This window comes from Giraffa tippelskirchi, chromosome 12, assembly GCF_054371585.1.
Source record: "Giraffa tippelskirchi isolate mGirTip1 chromosome 12, T2T-mGirTip1v1.2.pri, whole genome shotgun sequence".
Lineage (NCBI taxonomy): Eukaryota > Metazoa > Chordata > Mammalia > Artiodactyla > Giraffidae > Giraffa > Giraffa tippelskirchi.
The window spans coordinates 28,525,751-28,543,679 of NC_137286.1; the positions used below are offsets into that span (position 1 = coordinate 28,525,751).

The 17,929-nt window shown below is 37.0% G+C and overlaps 1 long non-coding RNA gene across 3 annotated transcripts in view; it reads left to right on the forward strand.

Annotated features, from left to right (window-relative positions):
• The first annotated feature begins 12,607 nt into the window (after positions 1–12,607).
• LOC145528894 (uncharacterized) overlaps positions 12,608–17,929 on the forward strand; it is a 425,445-nt gene continuing 420,123 nt past the window's right edge. For 2 of the 3 annotated variants that reach the window (XR_014070771.1, XR_014070772.1), the window contains exon 1: positions 12,627–12,764. This is a non-coding gene — a long non-coding RNA (uncharacterized LOC145528894). Of the gene's footprint in view, positions 12,819–17,929 lie in introns of all 3 variants that reach the window. The other variant, XR_014070773.1, reaches the window with a different exon arrangement.

The following is a 17,929-nucleotide window of genomic DNA, read 5'->3' on the forward strand; positions in this document are numbered from 1 at the left end:
CAGTTTGTTAAAACAAAAAATGAACAAGAACAAAAAATAAATAAATAAAAAACAAACAATAACAAGAAAAAACCCTCAATATCTGTGACGTGCAATCAAGCAAAGCACAATAAAATGAGGTATGCCTGTAGATCAGTTAAACAGAACAGAGAGCCTCAAAGTAAACTTATACTCCTATAATCAAGTGAATTTTCACTAAGGTGCCATACTAATGCAGTGAGAACAGAGAAAGTGTTTTCCACCAACCTGCTGGAAAAAATTAGATATCCAGTTAAAGAAGAACCTCAATCATTATTTTATACCACAAACAAGAATTAATTTGAGGTAGATTCTGAAACATAAAATCTAAGCCAAAATTTTTTCTAGAAGAAAACAAGAAGAAATATTTTTCCAACCTGGGAGAAGTAGTGCTTTCTGAGACAGCACAGAGATAGCATTGGTCAAAAAAGAAAAAAATGGTTGAAAAATTGGATATTATGGGTTGAATTTTGTCCCCCTAAAAAAATACACTGATGTCCTAACACCCACTACCATAGAATTTGACCTTATTTGGAAATATTTGCGGATTTAAGATGAGGTCATATTGAAATAGAATGGCCCCTAAGCCAATATGATGGGTGCCCTAATAAGATGATGACCACGAGAAGAGGAAATACAGGAAGAATGCCATGTGAAGATGGAGTTAGAGATTCAACTGATGCATTTACAAGCTAATGAGCACCAAGGATTGCTAGTAGTTACCAGGAGCTAGGAGAGATGCAAGGAACATACTCTTCCTAAGAGCCCTCAGAAGGAACCAGTCTTAATGACCTCTCTGTTTTGGACATTCATTCTCAAGACTATAAAATTATAAATTCTTGCTATTTCAGCCCCTGATTTGTGATACTTTGTTATGACAACCCTGAGAACCTAACACATCAGACTTCTTAAAATGAAAAACTTCTGCTCACCAAAATCCATCATTTAACAAAACTAATAGGACACTCACGAACTGGGAGAAATATTTATAGAACAAGTACCTAACAAAGGGTTACAGACAGGATATAAAATGAATTCTCACAGCGGAATAATAAAAAGACAAACCACCCATTTAAAATAGTGAAAGATTTAAACAGACACTTTGAAAAGGAAGATATACAAATGATTGATAACTTTATGAAAAAGATGTCCAATATTTAGTAGCCATCAAGAAAATATTCATTAAAATCATAATGACATAGCACTACACACCCACTGGAATGGCAAAAACTAATAAGAATGACAGCATCAACTTCCATGTTAATGAGGACGTGGAGTAACCAGAACTCTCACTTTTTCTTGGTCATTATGTAAAATGATACATTTTGTAAGTTTGACAGCTTTTTATAAAGTTAAATAAATACCTGTTAATCTAACAATTCCATCCTTAAGACAGAACTCAAAAGAATAGAAAATATGTATCCTCAAAAAGTGTGGTTCACAAATATTTAATGCAGATTTATACATAGTAGCAAGAAGTTGCAGACAGTCCAAAGACCATCAGATGGAGAATGGATAAAGAAGTGGTAGCACACTCATACAGTGTAACACTATTCAACAAGAAAAAGGAACAAGTTACAGTTATGTTAAATAACATGGTAGATCTCAGAAACATTATACAGAGTGAATGAAGTCTTGCATGAGTACATACTGTATGATTCCATTTATATGAAAATCTAAAAAATGCTAAAATAATCTATGATCAAAAATATCAGAATAGTGTCTGGAAGGGATGACTGAAAAGGGATGGAGAGAGTTTTTTGGGTTGATAATAAGATTTTATTTACTGATAGAGATTTGGGTTCGTAAGTGTATCCACTGGTCAAAACTCAGTAAGATAATTTTTGCATTTCAGTGTGTGTAAATGTTATCTTAAAAAACAGGTAAGTGTCAAATTCCATTTGATATATATACTTAAGTTTTAGAAGTGCAGTTTAATAAGAGATTCATGACAAAAGTTAATTGATGAATAGATAGAGATATGAATAGATGGATATATGATACAGTAAAATAAATATAGCAAAATTTAACTGTATAATCTTGTTGATGAGTATATAGTGTTCATTGTACTATTGTTTCAACTTTTAGGTATGTTTGAAAATTTTCATGATGAAGGATTCTGGGTGGACAATGGATGCTAATTACAGCTGGCAAATATAATTAGCTAATTGTAGGAGGCAACTGTAACAAAAGATATGCTAGAACTGAATGTTCTTTGGTAAGACTGATGCTGAAGCTGAAACTCCAATACTTTGGCCACCTGATGCAAAGAGCCAACTCATTGGAAAAGACTCTGATGCTGGGAAAGATTGAAGGCAAAAGGAGAAGGCGGTGGCAGAGGATGAGATGATTATATAGCATCACCAACTCAACAGACTCAATCTGAGTGAACTCCAAGAGATAGTGAAGGACAGGGGAGCCTGGCATGCTGCAGTCCATGGGATCGCAAAGAGTTGGACACAACTTAACGACAGAACAACAACAACAATGCTAGAACATTATAGAACTGTGATGGTAAAACAGAGATGAGATTATAAATCAGTGACAAAAGATTGAATCAGTCAATAAATGGTGCCTGGACAATTGGCTGTCTATATGGATGAAGTCATCTCACACCTCATTCAAAAATAAAATCCAGATGGATAGAAGATCTAGATGTAAAAGCAAAACTGCATTATTTTTAGGAAAAAAATATGAATATTTTGAGTCTTGGGGTTGGCAAGGATATTCTAAGATAGCCACCAAATCCAAAAATCATAAAAGAAAATAATTTCACATTAAAATGGAGATAATTTCTGTACAGCAAGGGCCATCATAATAAAAGTGAAAAGACCAGCCACAAGCTGAAAGTTATATTTTTTAACACATATAACTGACCAACTGTTATATCCAACATAAAAGAAAATTCTCACAAACTAAAAAGAACAACCCAGTCAAAATGGACATCAGGAAGTTCATAGAAGCAGAATAGAATATGGCCAAAATTTTTTTTTTAATATGCTGAGCCTCACTAGCATTTGGAAAAGTAGTAAGTCAGAGGAAAGTAAGAAATCATTCATAGTTAATATCCTATCCCATGATCTGTGGGGAAGATATGAGGAAAATGTATTTCTTATCCATACTGATGGAAAGGCAGATCAGAAAGTCAAATATGTACATACCCTAGACCCAGCAACCAATGCAGGGATCTTCTCTTGAGAAGCTGTCATACATGTACATAAAGATAAAGCCAATGATGCTTCCTACAGCTCTGTTTGTAACATGATAAAAATAAATGGCTTTACTGTCATAGACTTATATAAACAATGAAACAGTGGAACCTAGAAGTATACATGAATTTATCTAGACATAGCAACATGAATGCACCTCAAAAATGTGATGTAAATAAAGAATATAATTGAAAATATCAAATTCAGAATGATACCAATTATGAATAACAGTAAACACAAAACAATAGAATATATGAGTTAGAAATATATACATGGATGGAAAATATTTTTTAAACATGCTTTAGAATGCTATCAATTATAAGACAATTATTTGTCTCTTGAGAGAGAGGGAAGGGAATAGAATGAGAGATATGGAGCTATAAATCTGGGTGTCCATTTATCTCCCTTTTTAAAAAAGAGCTAAATTAGCTATCATCAATATGGAAAAAGGTTAATATAGATATCTCTTGTGTAAGTTTCAGTTTTTGGTTGAAATATTTCAGAGTAAAATTTTAAATGTTTTAAAAGGAAGAAACATTTATGTCAGTTTATTTGGCTAATTTACAAGGAAAGAATATATAGCTTTGAATGGCAAGATATGTGCCTCATTTTAATTATTTATATGTTTGAAAGGACCTATTCATATTCTTTTGAGATGCTGTCTATAATGCCTTCATCAAGATTACTTGCCCTTTGAAGATCACTTGCATAAGATGCTGGAAATGGTAAGTAAAAAACAGCAGTAACCAAAGTTCAAGCAATAGGAAAAATGGACAGCTTAAAAGATGCAGCAAAAGGCAAAACCCTCTGTGACAAAGTATAATTCTTCCATTCCCTGGAAGTCCAACCAGAGATGGAAAAAATGAACCATGTTTATCCTGTACATTTCTTATTCAATATGGTTTCAGTTTTTGCTTTGTATCAAAAATGGCGGCTTAGACAGATAGCCCACAAGTAATATTTAAGACTCCTGATGTGAATTATCATCAAAATTATAAACTTTCAGTTCTCGAGTCATCAAATTCTGGTGTTATTAGTTTGTAAAGACTAGTTTTGTAGGTAATTTTTTATGCCAACCAGTGTTATTTCAGTTTTGAAATATTACAACTGTAGATTCCCCTATGGAATCATAGAATAAAAGATATTATTTAAAACTAGTAATATTTTTCATATTATTGTAGGCTTTCTGCATATCAGCCACTATGCTGTAATGATATTTCCTATAATACTGAATAATAATTTTGTAGCTGAGGATGTTGAGGATATTAATCAGTATTGCCCAGAGCATATCACTGAAGGGTTTTATCTATTGAAATACAGGGAGTGAGTGTTATAATATATTATAAAATATGGCTGTATTCAGGAAATAGTTGGTGTGTTTGTTAAAAGGATAGAAAGCTGAGTGGAGGGTTGATGGACAGAGGGATGGATGAAGATATATTTTCAAACCATGGCCCCTTTTACTGCATCATATTATTTTTTTTTTCATAATTAGTTCCTTATTAATGAGCAGGAGTATACTGGTGAATTGTTATCTATCTAAAAGGCTAATTAACTTTGAGAGGTATATTTTTAATCAGATTTCTAAACTGTATGAGAATCTTAGTGGGTGAACTGACACATTTATATACCTCAAACTTACTGCTCAATTAATTTCATCTAAAACCAAACATAAGATTCCCATTTACTTCCCAAACAAGGCATCTAACTGTTAGTGTGTATATATTATTTTCCTTTGTAGGTGGTTTTTCTTTTGATAGTATCTGGCTAAATATCATATATAAATATCATTGTTTAATACATTTTAATTGATTTATTGAAATTAGATGGGGCTTCCCTTGTGGCTCAGCTGATAAAGAATCTGCCTGCAATGTGGGCGACCTGGGCTCGATCCCTGGGCTGGGAAGATCCCCTGGAGAAGGGAAAGGCTACCTACTCCAGTATTCTGGCCTAGAGAATTCCATGGACTCTATATAGTCCATGGGGCAGCAAAAAGTCAGAAATTAGACGAATATATAGCTAGACATTCATCTCCAACATATATATGCTGTATGTATCATTCATTTATTGAACAAATGCATATTAAACATAAAGTGTATTATGTAGACTATAACAGAGAGTCAAAACTATACCATTTTTGTGCCCACGAAACTTAAGGGTTAGTGAGGGAAACAAACCAAAATACTGACAAAGAAATAAAGCAATTAATAATTGCAAATAATGCTAAGTTCCATGAAGAAAATAAACATTGTGGAATGATACACAATAAGAGAATACTTACTCAGATAAAGCAGCCAGAGAAGGCTTTTCTGAGGAGGTGTTGCTGAGAGTGATGAACGATAATCACTTCACCCCGCTAGTTAACGATAAAACACTGAGTTAATGTCAATAGGAAAATGTTTAATAACCTGAAAGATGGAGTTTCATAGACTTATTGGTGGAGATTTTAAAGTTTGTTCTTAACTTTGAGTCCATAATATATATGTACTTGTACATGCTCAATTGTGTCCAAATCTTTGCAACCCTTTGGACTGTAGCCCATTAGGCTCCTCTGTCCATGGGATTTTTCAGGCAAGACTACTAGAGTGAGTTGCCATTTCCTCCTCCAGGAGATCTTCCCAAACCAGGGATCAAACCCGTGTCTCCTGTATCTTCTTCATTGCAGGCAGAATTTTTTACCCATTGAGCCATCAGGGAAACCCAGAATCTGAAAAATTCTAGCCAAAATGCCAGGTTCACGTAACAAGGCAGAGAGAGTGGAGCTATAACCAAAGTCTTACAAGATCATATTCTGGAGAAGAATAAAAATCCTTTCTAATTATAATTTAAAATCCTTGTAAGCTTGTGAATTGAATAACTTCAGTTAGAGAGATTACAATATTTATACAACTAATAAAAAACACATAAATCATTATGTTGTAGACCTGAAACTAATCTAATGTTATATAGCAGTTGTATCTCAATTTAAAAAAAGGAAAAAACACAAAAAATTCATCTTGGAAAACAAATATTAATATGATATAGGATATAATGAGGCTGTGCAGGAAGTATTTCAAACAAAGAAGAGGAGCAGCCAAAGACAGACCCAAGAGCTCAAGTACGAAAGGAAGGGATGGACCCAAGAGTGATTAAGAGCCACTCCCACAGTGTAAGCTACTGAGGAGAAAAAGCTAAATTAAGAAAGGGAGGGATGGACCCAAGGGTGATTAAGAGCCACTCCCACAGATTAAGCTACTGAGGAGAAACAAATTAAATTCTAGAATGTTATATTGCTTGCATTAACTTGTAGTAAATATATTTTAATTTTCTTGCCACAGTGTTCATTAGGTTTTTTTGGTGGACTTTCAGAGTCTAAATTCAACCTGTCAGGTTTTGATATTATGAAATAGTTGAAGACCTTCAGGTAAAATGGCAATGCCAATTCTAATAATCATTCCTTTTCCACATGGTAATATCTGGGGTTCCCTGGTGACTCAGATAGTGAAGAATCCGCCTGCAATGCAGGAGACCCGTGTTTAATCCCTGGGTCAAGAAGATCCCCTGGAGAAGGGAATAGTTACCCACTCCAGGATTCTTGCCTGGAGAATCCCATGGACTACAGTCCATGGGTCACAGAATCATGATACCAATCTAGGGAATACATTTTTTAAATGAGTACCATAAATGGAAATGGATAGAGTGTGACCCTCACACTAGAAATTCTAGTTAGTTTCCTGTAGTACAACAAGAAGGAAGAGATGAGAGACTAATCCTTGGCTCCATCTCCTAAAAAATCAGCACAGCTTCAGTTAAGATATGACTTGGACAAAGACTTAAAGTGACCTCTAATGAGAAAAATGGTGACTGAGGGCAAGAGTTGGTTATGAATAGACAGTAGTGCTAAAAATTATACCTTTCCCAACAGGAGACCAGAATACTCAAAGCATCAACACAGAAAAATCTCAGGATTCTCACAAAGGAGAACTGGGGGAAAACCTGCATTGTGGGGACCTTTATCTGATATAGCAGAGTATTTTGGTGGATATAAGTGCCAGGAAGTGGGACAAGTGCAATCATATTTTGTAACTTGTGTGGAGTTTATGGCAAATTCAAAACTAGATATGAACCTCAACTTACAGTTATCTACTGAGTAAGACAGGGGTCCCCAACCTTCAGGATCTAAAGCCTGATGATCTGAGGTGGAGCTGACATAATTAATAATAAAGTGCACAATAAATGTAATATGGTTAAATCCTCCTGAAACCATTCCCCTCCCAAGTTCATGGAAAAATTGTCTTCCATGAATTGGTCCCTGGTGCCAAAAGGTTGGGGACCACTGGAACAAGATACATTCTATGTAGAAACACTTGAAAGTTCTGATCCTTCTGTTCTTTTCAAAAAGTTATCATGATGACATTCATGGGACCACACTTTTCCAGGATGGTGTCATCTTGATCAATCTTCTTTAACCCCTCTTAACTATCTTTGTCTGTCTAACTGTCTATCCTTTGGTCTTGGTGTCCACTCCTACAACCTCATCTCTTCTGGCTCCCCACATTCTTCTGGGCATAATATCTGCATGATCTCAACTGTCTTACACATGGAAATCTAGATGTCTTTCTGGAGCCAAGGCACATCCATGTACACACACATGCCTTGAATAACAACAGATCTGAGTATGAAATTCTTTAGGCTCCATCCTATTCCTACTCACCTACATCTTGAATGTTAGCTTTCATTTTGAATTATTTTAATTCTTCCTAACAGCATATACTTTGGGCTCTGGACCTCTGAACATTTTTTTTTCCTCACTACTTAAAGCTTCCTCTGCCATCTGTTCTCAAACTTTTGTTATCCCTAAGTGCTTAGATTAAAGATTTACTGAGCATGGCCCCACCCATCAGAACAAGACCCAGTTTCCCCCTCAGTCAGTCTCTCCCATCAGGAAGCTTCCATAAGCCTCTAATCTTTATCCATCAGAGGGCAGAGAGAATGAAAAACACAGTCACAGAAAACTAACCAAACTGATCACATGGAACACAGCCTTGTTTAACTCAGTGAAACTATGAGCCATGTCATGTAGGGCCACCCAAGACTGACGGGTCATGGTGGAGAGTTCTGACAAAATGTGGTCCACTGGAGAAGGGAATACAACTTCAGTATTGTAGCCTTGAGAACCCCATGAACAGTATGAAAAGGCAAAAAGATAGGACACTGAAAGGTGAACACATCAGGTCAGTAGGTGCCCAATATTCTACTGGAGATCAGTGGAGAAATAACTCCAGAAAGAATGAAGAGATGGAGTCGAAGCAAAGACAACACCCAGTTGTGGATGTGACTGGTGATGGAAGTAAAGTCCAATGGTGTAAAGAGCAATATTGCATAGGAATCTGGAATGTAGGGCCATGAATCAAGGCAAATTGAAAGTGGTCAAACAGGAGATGACAAGAATGAACGTCAACATTTTAGGAATCAGAGAACTAAAATGGACTGGAACGGGTGAATTTAATTCAGAGGACCATTATATCTACTACAGTGGGCAAGAATCCTGTACAGGAAATGGAGTAACCCTAATAGTCAACAAAAGAGTCAGAAATGCAGTACTTGGATGCAATCTCATAAACAACAGAATGATCTCTCTTCATTTCCAAGGCAAACCATTCAATATCATAGAAATCCAAGTCTATGCCCAACCAGTAATGCTGAAGAAGCTGATGTTGAACGTTCTACAAAGACCTACAGGACCTTCTAGAACTAACACCCAAAAAAGATATCCTTTTCATTATATGAGACTGGAATGCAAAAGTAGGAAGTCAAGAAATACCTGGAGAAACAGGCAAATTTGGCCTTGGAGTACAGAATGAAGCAGGGCAAAGGCTAATAGAGTTTTGCCTAGAGAATGCACTGGTGTTAGCAAACACCCTCTTCCAACAAAACAAGAGAAGACTCTACAAGTGGACATCACCAGATAGTCAATACCGAAATCAGACTGATTATATTCTTTGCAGCCAAAGATGGAGAAGCTCTATACAGTCAGCAAAAACAAGACTGGGAGTTGACTGTGGCTCAGATTATGAACTCCTTCTTGCCAAATTCAGACTTAAATTGAAGAAAGTAGGGAAAACAACTAGACCATTCAGGTATGACCTAAATCAAATCCCTTACAATTATACAGTGGAAGTGAGAAATAGATTCAAGGGACTATATCTGATAGACAGAGTGCCTGAAGAAGTATGGATGGAGGTTCGTGACACTGTAAAGGAGACAGAGATCAAGACCATCCCAAAGAAAAAGAAAGGCAAAAAGGGAAAATGGTTGTCGAAGGAGGAAAACAAATAGCTGAGAAAAGAAGAGAAGCTAAAGGCAAAGGAGAAAAGGAAAGATATACCCATTTGAATGCAGAGTTCCAAAGAATAGCAAGGAGAGATAAGAAAGCCTTCCTCAGTGATCAATTCAAAGAAAGAGAGGAAAACAATAGAATGGGAAAGACTAGAGATCTCTTTGAGAAAATAGGAGAAACCATGGGGAATATTTCATGCAAAGATGGGCACAATAAAGAACAGAAATGGTATGGACCTAACAGAAGCAGAAGATATTAAGAAGAGGTGGCAAGGATACACGGAAGAACTATACAAAAAAGATCTTCATGACCCAGATAATCACAATGGTATGATCACTCACCTAGATCCAGACATCCTGGTACATGAAGTCAAGTGGGCCTTGGGAAGCATCACTACAAACAAAGCTAGTGGAGGTGACAGAATTCCACTTGAGCTATTACAAATCCTGAAAGATGATGCTCTGAAAGTGATACACTCAATATGCCAGCAAATTTGGAAAACTCAGCAGCAGCCATAGGACTGGAAAAAGTTTTCATTCCACCCCAAGGAGGGGCAATGCCAACGAATGCTCAAACTACCACACAATTGCACTCATCTCACACACTAGTAAAGTAATGCTCAAAATTCTTCAAGCCAGACTTCAACAGTATGTGAACTGTGAACTTCTAGAAGTTCAAGCTGGATTTAGAAAAGGCAGAGGAACCGTAGATCAAATTGCCAACATCCGTTGGATCATCAAAAAAGCAAGAGAGTTCCACAAAAACATCTACTTCTGCTTTATTGACTATTCAAAGCCTTTGACTGTGTGAATCACAACAAACTGTGGAAAATTATGATGGAAGAGGTGGGACTAACAGACCACCTTACCTGCCTCCTGAGAAATCTGTATGCAGGTCAGGAAGCAACAGTTAGAACTGGACATGGAACAACAATCTTGTACCAAATAGGGAAAGGAGTACGTCAAGGCTGTATATTGTCACCCTGCTTATTTAACTAACATGCAGAGTACATCATGAGAAATGCAGGGCTGGATGAGGCACAAGCTGGAATCAAGATTGCCAGGAGAAATATCAGTAACCTCAGATATGCAGATGACACCACCCTGATGGCAGAAAGTGAGGAAGAACTAAAGAGCCTCTTGATAAAAGTGAAAGAGGAGAGTGAAAAAGTTGGCTTAAAACTCAACATTCAGAAAACTAAGATCATGGCATCTGGTCCCATCACTTCATGGCAAATAGATGGGGAAATGGTGGGAACAGTTAGAAACTATTTTTTGGGCTCCAAAAATCACTGCAGATGGTGACTGCAGCCGTGAAATTAAAAGATACTTGCTCCTTGGAAGGAAAGTTATGACCAACATAGCATATTAAAAAGCAGAGATATTACTTTGCCAACAAAGGTCCATCTAGTCAAAGCTATGGTTTTTCCAATAGTCATGTATGAATGTAAGAACTGGACTGTAAAGAAAGCTGAGCGCTGAAGGATTGATGCTTTTGAATATTGTGTTGGAGAAGACTGTTGAGAGTCCCTTGGACTGTAAGGAGATCCAACCAGTCCATGCTAAAGAAAATCAGTCCTGAATATTCATTGGAAGGACTGATGCTAAAGCTGAAACTCCAATACTTTGGCCACCTGATGCATAAAACTGACTCACTTGAAAAGGCCCCTATGATGGGAAAGATTGAAGACGAGGAGAAGGGGACGACAGAGGATGAGATGGTTGGATGGCATCACCGACTCAATGGACATGAGTTTGAGTAAACTCTGGCAGTTGGTGATGGACAGGGAGGCCTGGCGTGCTGCAGTCCGTGGGGTCACAAAGAGTGGGACACGACTGAGTGACTGAACTGAACTGATATGAAGTACTTAGCTTAGATGTTACCTGGTCAAGAAAGCTTTTTCAAGAGAACTTCCCTTGCACCTCCTCTGCCAAAGCAGATACTTTGTACGTCTCCATTGACAAGCAGGCTACCTGCCACTACCTTGTACCACTCACAATCATTAGCATTGCTTTAAATGTTTTCTCCCTGCAAAAATGAGTTCCATGAAGATAGTAGTGTTGCCTGGCAGTTCACAGTTCTTTCTTTAGTGCCCAAGAAGTTAGTTGTTTTTGTTTTGAAGTTTCTCAATAAATATTTCTTGGGTGAGTGAATAAATAGAAAACAAAAGAAAATAGCAATGAAGCCTTCAAGAAAAATTTAGAAACAAAATGACAGTTATGAACAAACATATCAGTTATGTCAATAGATATAAATTAAAATCTTCCACAAAGAAGATTTTTAAGTTAGACTAAAATATAAATTCTAACTCATGTTGTATAATCACCTAAAATAAGGTGTGTGTGTGTTATTTGCTCACTCCTGTCCGACTCCTAGGGACCCCATGGACTGCAGCCCTCCAGGTTCCTCTGTCCATGGGATCCTCCAGGCAAGAATACTGGAGTGGGTTGCCATTTCCTTCTCCAAAAATAAGATAGCACGATAAAATTAAAATGAATTGAGCAAAAATATTTAAGAATATTAACAATACAAAGTAAGAAGGCAAAGTGATATTAGTATTAGAAAAAAAATAATTTAAGGAAAAGCTTATTTAATGGAATAAAGTTTCCAAAAGGTATAATCTATACTGAATATTTGTTATTTAGTCGCTAAGTCGTGCTCGACTCTTGAGAGTCAAGCAAAATAAATCAAACAATGAATATATAAGTACATTAATATTTACATTCCCAATAACATATCAGTGAAATACTTCTTAAGTTTATCAGTTCACCAACCCTTTGTCGGGGCCCAACAAGGGTCCTCCTGCTGGGTGCTGGTTTTTGTGAGCTCAAGGAGACCACATTCGGCTGAGAAGCAAAAGAAAGTTTAAAATTTTTCATCAAAGAATGGAGAGGTAGGAAATCCAACCCTACTGTGCACACTGTACCGGCCAGTCTGTGGGTGGGCTACTTTATACGGGTCTCTTCAGTGGGGGTGGAGGCGGGGTTCTGGCGATGGGGTAGCACGGGCGGAGGCACAGGTGTGCGCTGCTGCTCTCAGAGCCGCGCCAGGTGTAGCGGCTGTGCACGCAGCGTGCCGCCGCCATCTTGAGTTGCAGAGTCAGCAGCCGTGCTTCTGCGCCCAAGGCTCCACCGAGCTGAGGCGTCAGCACAGCCATTTCTCACTCGTCGCTCCCGTCTGAAGTGCGAGAATGCAGGGGCCTCGGCACACAGCACCCGGTGAGCAAGTGAAACTAGATGAAGCACAAAGGAAAAGAGGGGGAAAAAAAAAAGGTTAGCCTTTATTTTATTACCCAGATCAGGGAGTCCCCAATCTTCCAGCAGCGGACCAGTACCTCCGGTCCGATTAGCGGCAGGATTAGATTAGAAATAAAGTGAACAATAAGTGTAATGCGCTTGAATCATCCCGAAACCATCCCCTCTAGTCTGTGGAAAATTTGTCTTCCATGAAACTGGTCCCTGGTGCTAAGAAGGTTGGGGACTGCTAACCCAGATTCTATTTTTATGTGTGCTGGGGTTTTTCTTTCTTTCTCTTTTAATTTTTATTGTATTCTTTTACTTCCGTGGTGGCTCAGGTGGTAAAGAATCTGCCTGCCAATGCAGGAGTCACAGCCCTGGGTGGGGAAGATCCCCTGAAGGAGGGAATGGCCACCCACTCCAGGATTCTTGCCTAGAAAATCCCATGGACAGAGGAGCCTGGCGGGCTACAGTCTGTGGGGTCACACAGAGTCAGACATGACTGAGCTTGCACACATGCATGCATAGTTGCTTTACAGTCTTCTTTTCTGGTGAGCAACAAAGTGAATCAGCCATATATATACATATATCTCCACTTTTTTCTATTTCCTTCTCATTTAGGTCCCCATAGAGCACTGACAAGGGTTCTGTATGCTATACAGTATGTTCCCATTAGTTCATATTCTTTTTTTATTTCTTGAGCACTGTTAAAGGGCTTTGCTGGTGACAAACTCTTCCTGGACAGACCTGGAGTCTCCAAATTTTGGGGCCTCATTCCTCCTTGAAATGTAAAATCCTAGAGAGATAGTGCACCTTAGGGGACGTACTTCAGGCTGCAACTAATTGGTCCTCCTGAGGAGAAGAGATATTATAAATCTTTTCAGATCAGAGCAGTTAACTAGATGAATGACTGTAGATCTCAATCTCACACTTCATGAAGCTTAGAGGGTAGGGCTTTTTATAAGATCACTGAGAAATCCTAGGAAAGTCGATTTCCCAATTCCACCCCTTGTTCTGGAAAGCATTTTAACTCCTGGGGAATTTTACCGCGTGTGTGCCATGTCAGCCACTCTCAGCAGCAAAACCAAGATTGAAATTACCGGGCACCAAATTCTTTTGGCTTGTCTTAGGCAACATTTAATCAGAGCTTTTATATAGTCCCCAAAATATGTCTTTTTGGCATGAGAATTATTTTAGGTTGATTATTTTTAAGAAATGGAACACTTGGGAAGTCTTTTTACCACACTCGTAGCTGTATAAAGAATTAAGGTAAAGGACCTGAGACAAGAAGAGCAGTATTCTCAGAGATATCTGCAAAGAATATGGACTAGATGAGGTAAGAAGAATTCCAAATACTGGCAGGATTTCCAGTCCTTGAGAATTGGTTACTTCCTTGAGAATTGGTTACTCCCTTGAGAATTGGTTACTTCCACTTTGAAGTCCCACTGCTATCCCCCAACATCCTCTTTTGTCTTTCGCCAAAGATGATACCTAAGGTGAAAGCTTCAGTCATTTTGGAGAGTTCTTCAGTTTCCCTGGGTCTCTTCCATGAATAAATGTTATTAAACTTTGCTCTTCTCCTGTTAAAAACTAAGTAAAAAAAAATGTATCAATATGTGGAAAGACATTTTTAGAAGACATAATAAGTTTGGACACATGTGTATGTATTAGATAAATGGGGCAGGGTATATAAAACATAATAAGCTATACATGAATATATTGTAATAGAGAAAAGCTGTGCTTTTTAACGCAGCCACAGTTGTTTATTAAAATAACTATATGTCAAGCCACCAACATAATTTTAATAAGCTAAGAAGATACGTGATAAATGGTCACATTTTTAAGAACTAAAAAAATTGTGAGGTAATAGCAAAAGTTTAAAGTAAGGTCAGCTTGGAAATCAGCAGTCATTATTGTAGTTCTTGAATCTAATAATAGATTAAAATTGCAAAGTGAATATTTCAAGAATAAGGGCAATAAGGAAAGTACACATCAGAACCGTTGTCTAAAGACTGGGTTCACCTCTTGGTGGGTATCGAGCTGGTAGACAACCAAGCCAAAGATCAGGAGAAGGGGGCATTTATTCTTTGCAGCAAGTAAGGAGAACACTGAGTATCTTTCCCAAAGCAGTGTCCCAGAAGAGCAAAAGTGGGGACACTTTAAACTAAGCCTGGATGCATATTCATGAAGGGGCTTGAGCTGGAGATTTCAGTGTAGAATGGGGGTAAAAGTTAAGAGTCCCAGAACGTCCCACCCTCACCTTCTCCCTCAGAGTCCATAAGACTGTTCTATGGATGTTCTGGGACAACAGCATTGAAACATGTATATTATCATATGTGAAACAGAACACCATTCCATGTTCGATGCATGAGACAAATGCTCAGGGCTGGGGCAATGGGATGACCCAGAGGGATGGGATGGGGAGGGAGGTGGGTGGGGGGTCCAGGAAGGGGAACACATGTAAACCCATGGCTGATTCATGTCAATGTATGGCAAAAACTACTACAATATTGTAAAGTAATTAGCCCCCAACTAAAATAAATAAATTTATTAAAAAAAAAAAAAAAGTTAAGAGTCCAAGTCTTAGTTGATTGAAGTCAGAAGGGTCAACATCATCCTTCATTCTCCACCTGGGTGGTGCCTTAGTTCCTGCAGAACTCAAAGATATAATAAAATGTATATCCCTTGAGGAAGAACTAGAACTTGCTTTATCACTGCACTGTAGTTTGACTGCCTTTTCCTGTTCCTACATTCCTTTGTTCCCTTAAGATCATTAATTACTGAGACCTGTTCAAGGACAGGCATTGTGGCCAGGCTTAGCTCACAAAATGTCTCAGGCCAAAATAGCTTCTCTTATGTAAAAAAAAAAAAAAAAAAAAAAAAATCCTTGTTCTCTTTCTCCAGGGACTCTCTAGCCTGTTTACTTATAAAACTAGTTAAATATAATTAAAGCTCTAAGCAGAGGCAAATTCACAGCCTGAAATACTTTAATTGTTAGGCAAAAAATAATAATATAAATAAATTAAAATTTTATTTCAAGATTTCAGATGTCAAAATATATTGATAGGAATATTAAGGAAAAAAGTAATAGTGACAACACCAGGAAAATAATAAACTAAAAATAGAATTTTTATAAATTACATAGAATTATCAATTTATAGAATTGATAAAGATATTTAAGAACTATAAACAGCGTAGATAGAACAACTCTACATAGGCAAAGCAAGAAAGTTTAAACAAAGAAGTAAAAATTCAAAGAATTTAAATGAGACAATATAATCACAGCCACAGAGAGGGTTAATATGCTAAGTGAAACTATGATGATAAATCTGAACATATAGATGAAATAGAAAACCACCTAGAAAAACATGATGCACTAAAATTTATAAAAGTACAAAATCTTAAGAAGTATCAAATGTATCATCTCCTTTTTCAAAGGTACAAGACATAGATAATTTTATAGTTGAGATGTTTCACCTTTCTCAGTTTCAGAGATTAAACAATTGCCATGCCTGCCTATAAAATGTTTCAGAACATAAAACACTTGCAAATCTTTCTAAATAAATGAAAGCTAATATGTACTATATCAAAGTCAGCATTAGCCAAACTACCTTCTAAAATCACCCATGAATATATAGAAATAACAATAAAATATCAAATTAAACCTAATGTTTTCTAAAAAAAATTACTTCAATAACCAGAATGTGTTAGTTTTACAACTGCAATTCAATACTAGGAAATATGTTAATAATATTTTTCAGTATATCAAAGAAGATGTAATAGGATCACCTCAATCTAGGTAACAAGAAGGAATTTGGACTTTGGACCTAAAATATTTTTAAAGAGCAGTTTGATAGAAAAAATTTTTTAAATGCGTATCTGTCTAAATTCACCAGTTAAAATTGTGATGAATGGTGAAAACACTAAAGCATATTTAGAAAATTGAGGAAAAGACAAGGAAGAGGCAACTTTTAACCATTATTTAAAATTATTCTCAATCTAGCCAAAGCGGTGGCAGGTACACACATGCAGGTACACACACACACACACAACTATATAAGAAATGAACAAAAAACACACACACCAAGACACATTATTATTAAATCCTAAGTCATTAAAGATAAGGAGACATGATTAGACTCAAAGTAGGAGGTTGAAAGAATTACATATTACCTATAAAGGATTAATCATTTTTGGCTGGTATCAAGCCTCTCATGACAATGTCACATGCTAATAGATATTAAAACCTTTGAAGATTAGGGAGAGAATTGTTTTTAGTCTTAGGTTTTTTACCCAACCAAACTGGCAACCAGTGTGAAAGTCAAATTAAATCATTTTAACTTCAAAATTCAACTGTATATATCCATTTAGAGAGGAGTGGTTCCCAGGTGGTGCTGGTGGTAAAGAAGCCACCTGCCAATGCAGGAAACATAGGAGACAGGGTTTGATCCCTGGGTCAGGAAGATCCCCTGAAGGTGGGCATGGCAACCCACTCCAGTATTCTTGCCTGGAAAACCCCATTGACAGCGGAGCCTGGTGGGCTACAGTTCACAGGGTTGCAAAGAGTCAGACAAGGAGCAGGCACACTGGCATATAGAGAGGAAAAGCAACAAAGTAAAAACTGAACACAAGAAAGAATGAAACTAACTTCTGTACCCGGTCTAGAAAAAAAATCAATGCATATACTGTAAGGGTTATCAGATAGAGATCAAGAATAATATTGTCAAAAAGAATAGATTGATAAGGGAACTGGATGATATTAGACATATTCAGTTAGAAACTCTGGTAAACATATTTGAAAATGGAATAAAGTGCTCCAAATATGAAGCAAACTAAGAAGATTTGAGTTTGAACTATTGGAATAACATGAGAAAAGACTATCAAGTGTGACTCTAGGAACATTTGATTTTGAGTGGTAAAACTATATCATCAACCCATAAGGAAGGAAGTGCAACAGAAGCACACATATAAACAATATTTATAAAACCATGTGATGTCAATGCTGATTAGCAACTTTTGGTGTTGATCTATAGAAAAGGTTAAGAAATCTTAATTATGGTTGTAAAATAAAATGCAGATGTCATTGATCTTGGCAACAGATAATTAACAGTGAAGTTGATAAAATGTTAGAGATAGAAAAGAAAAAT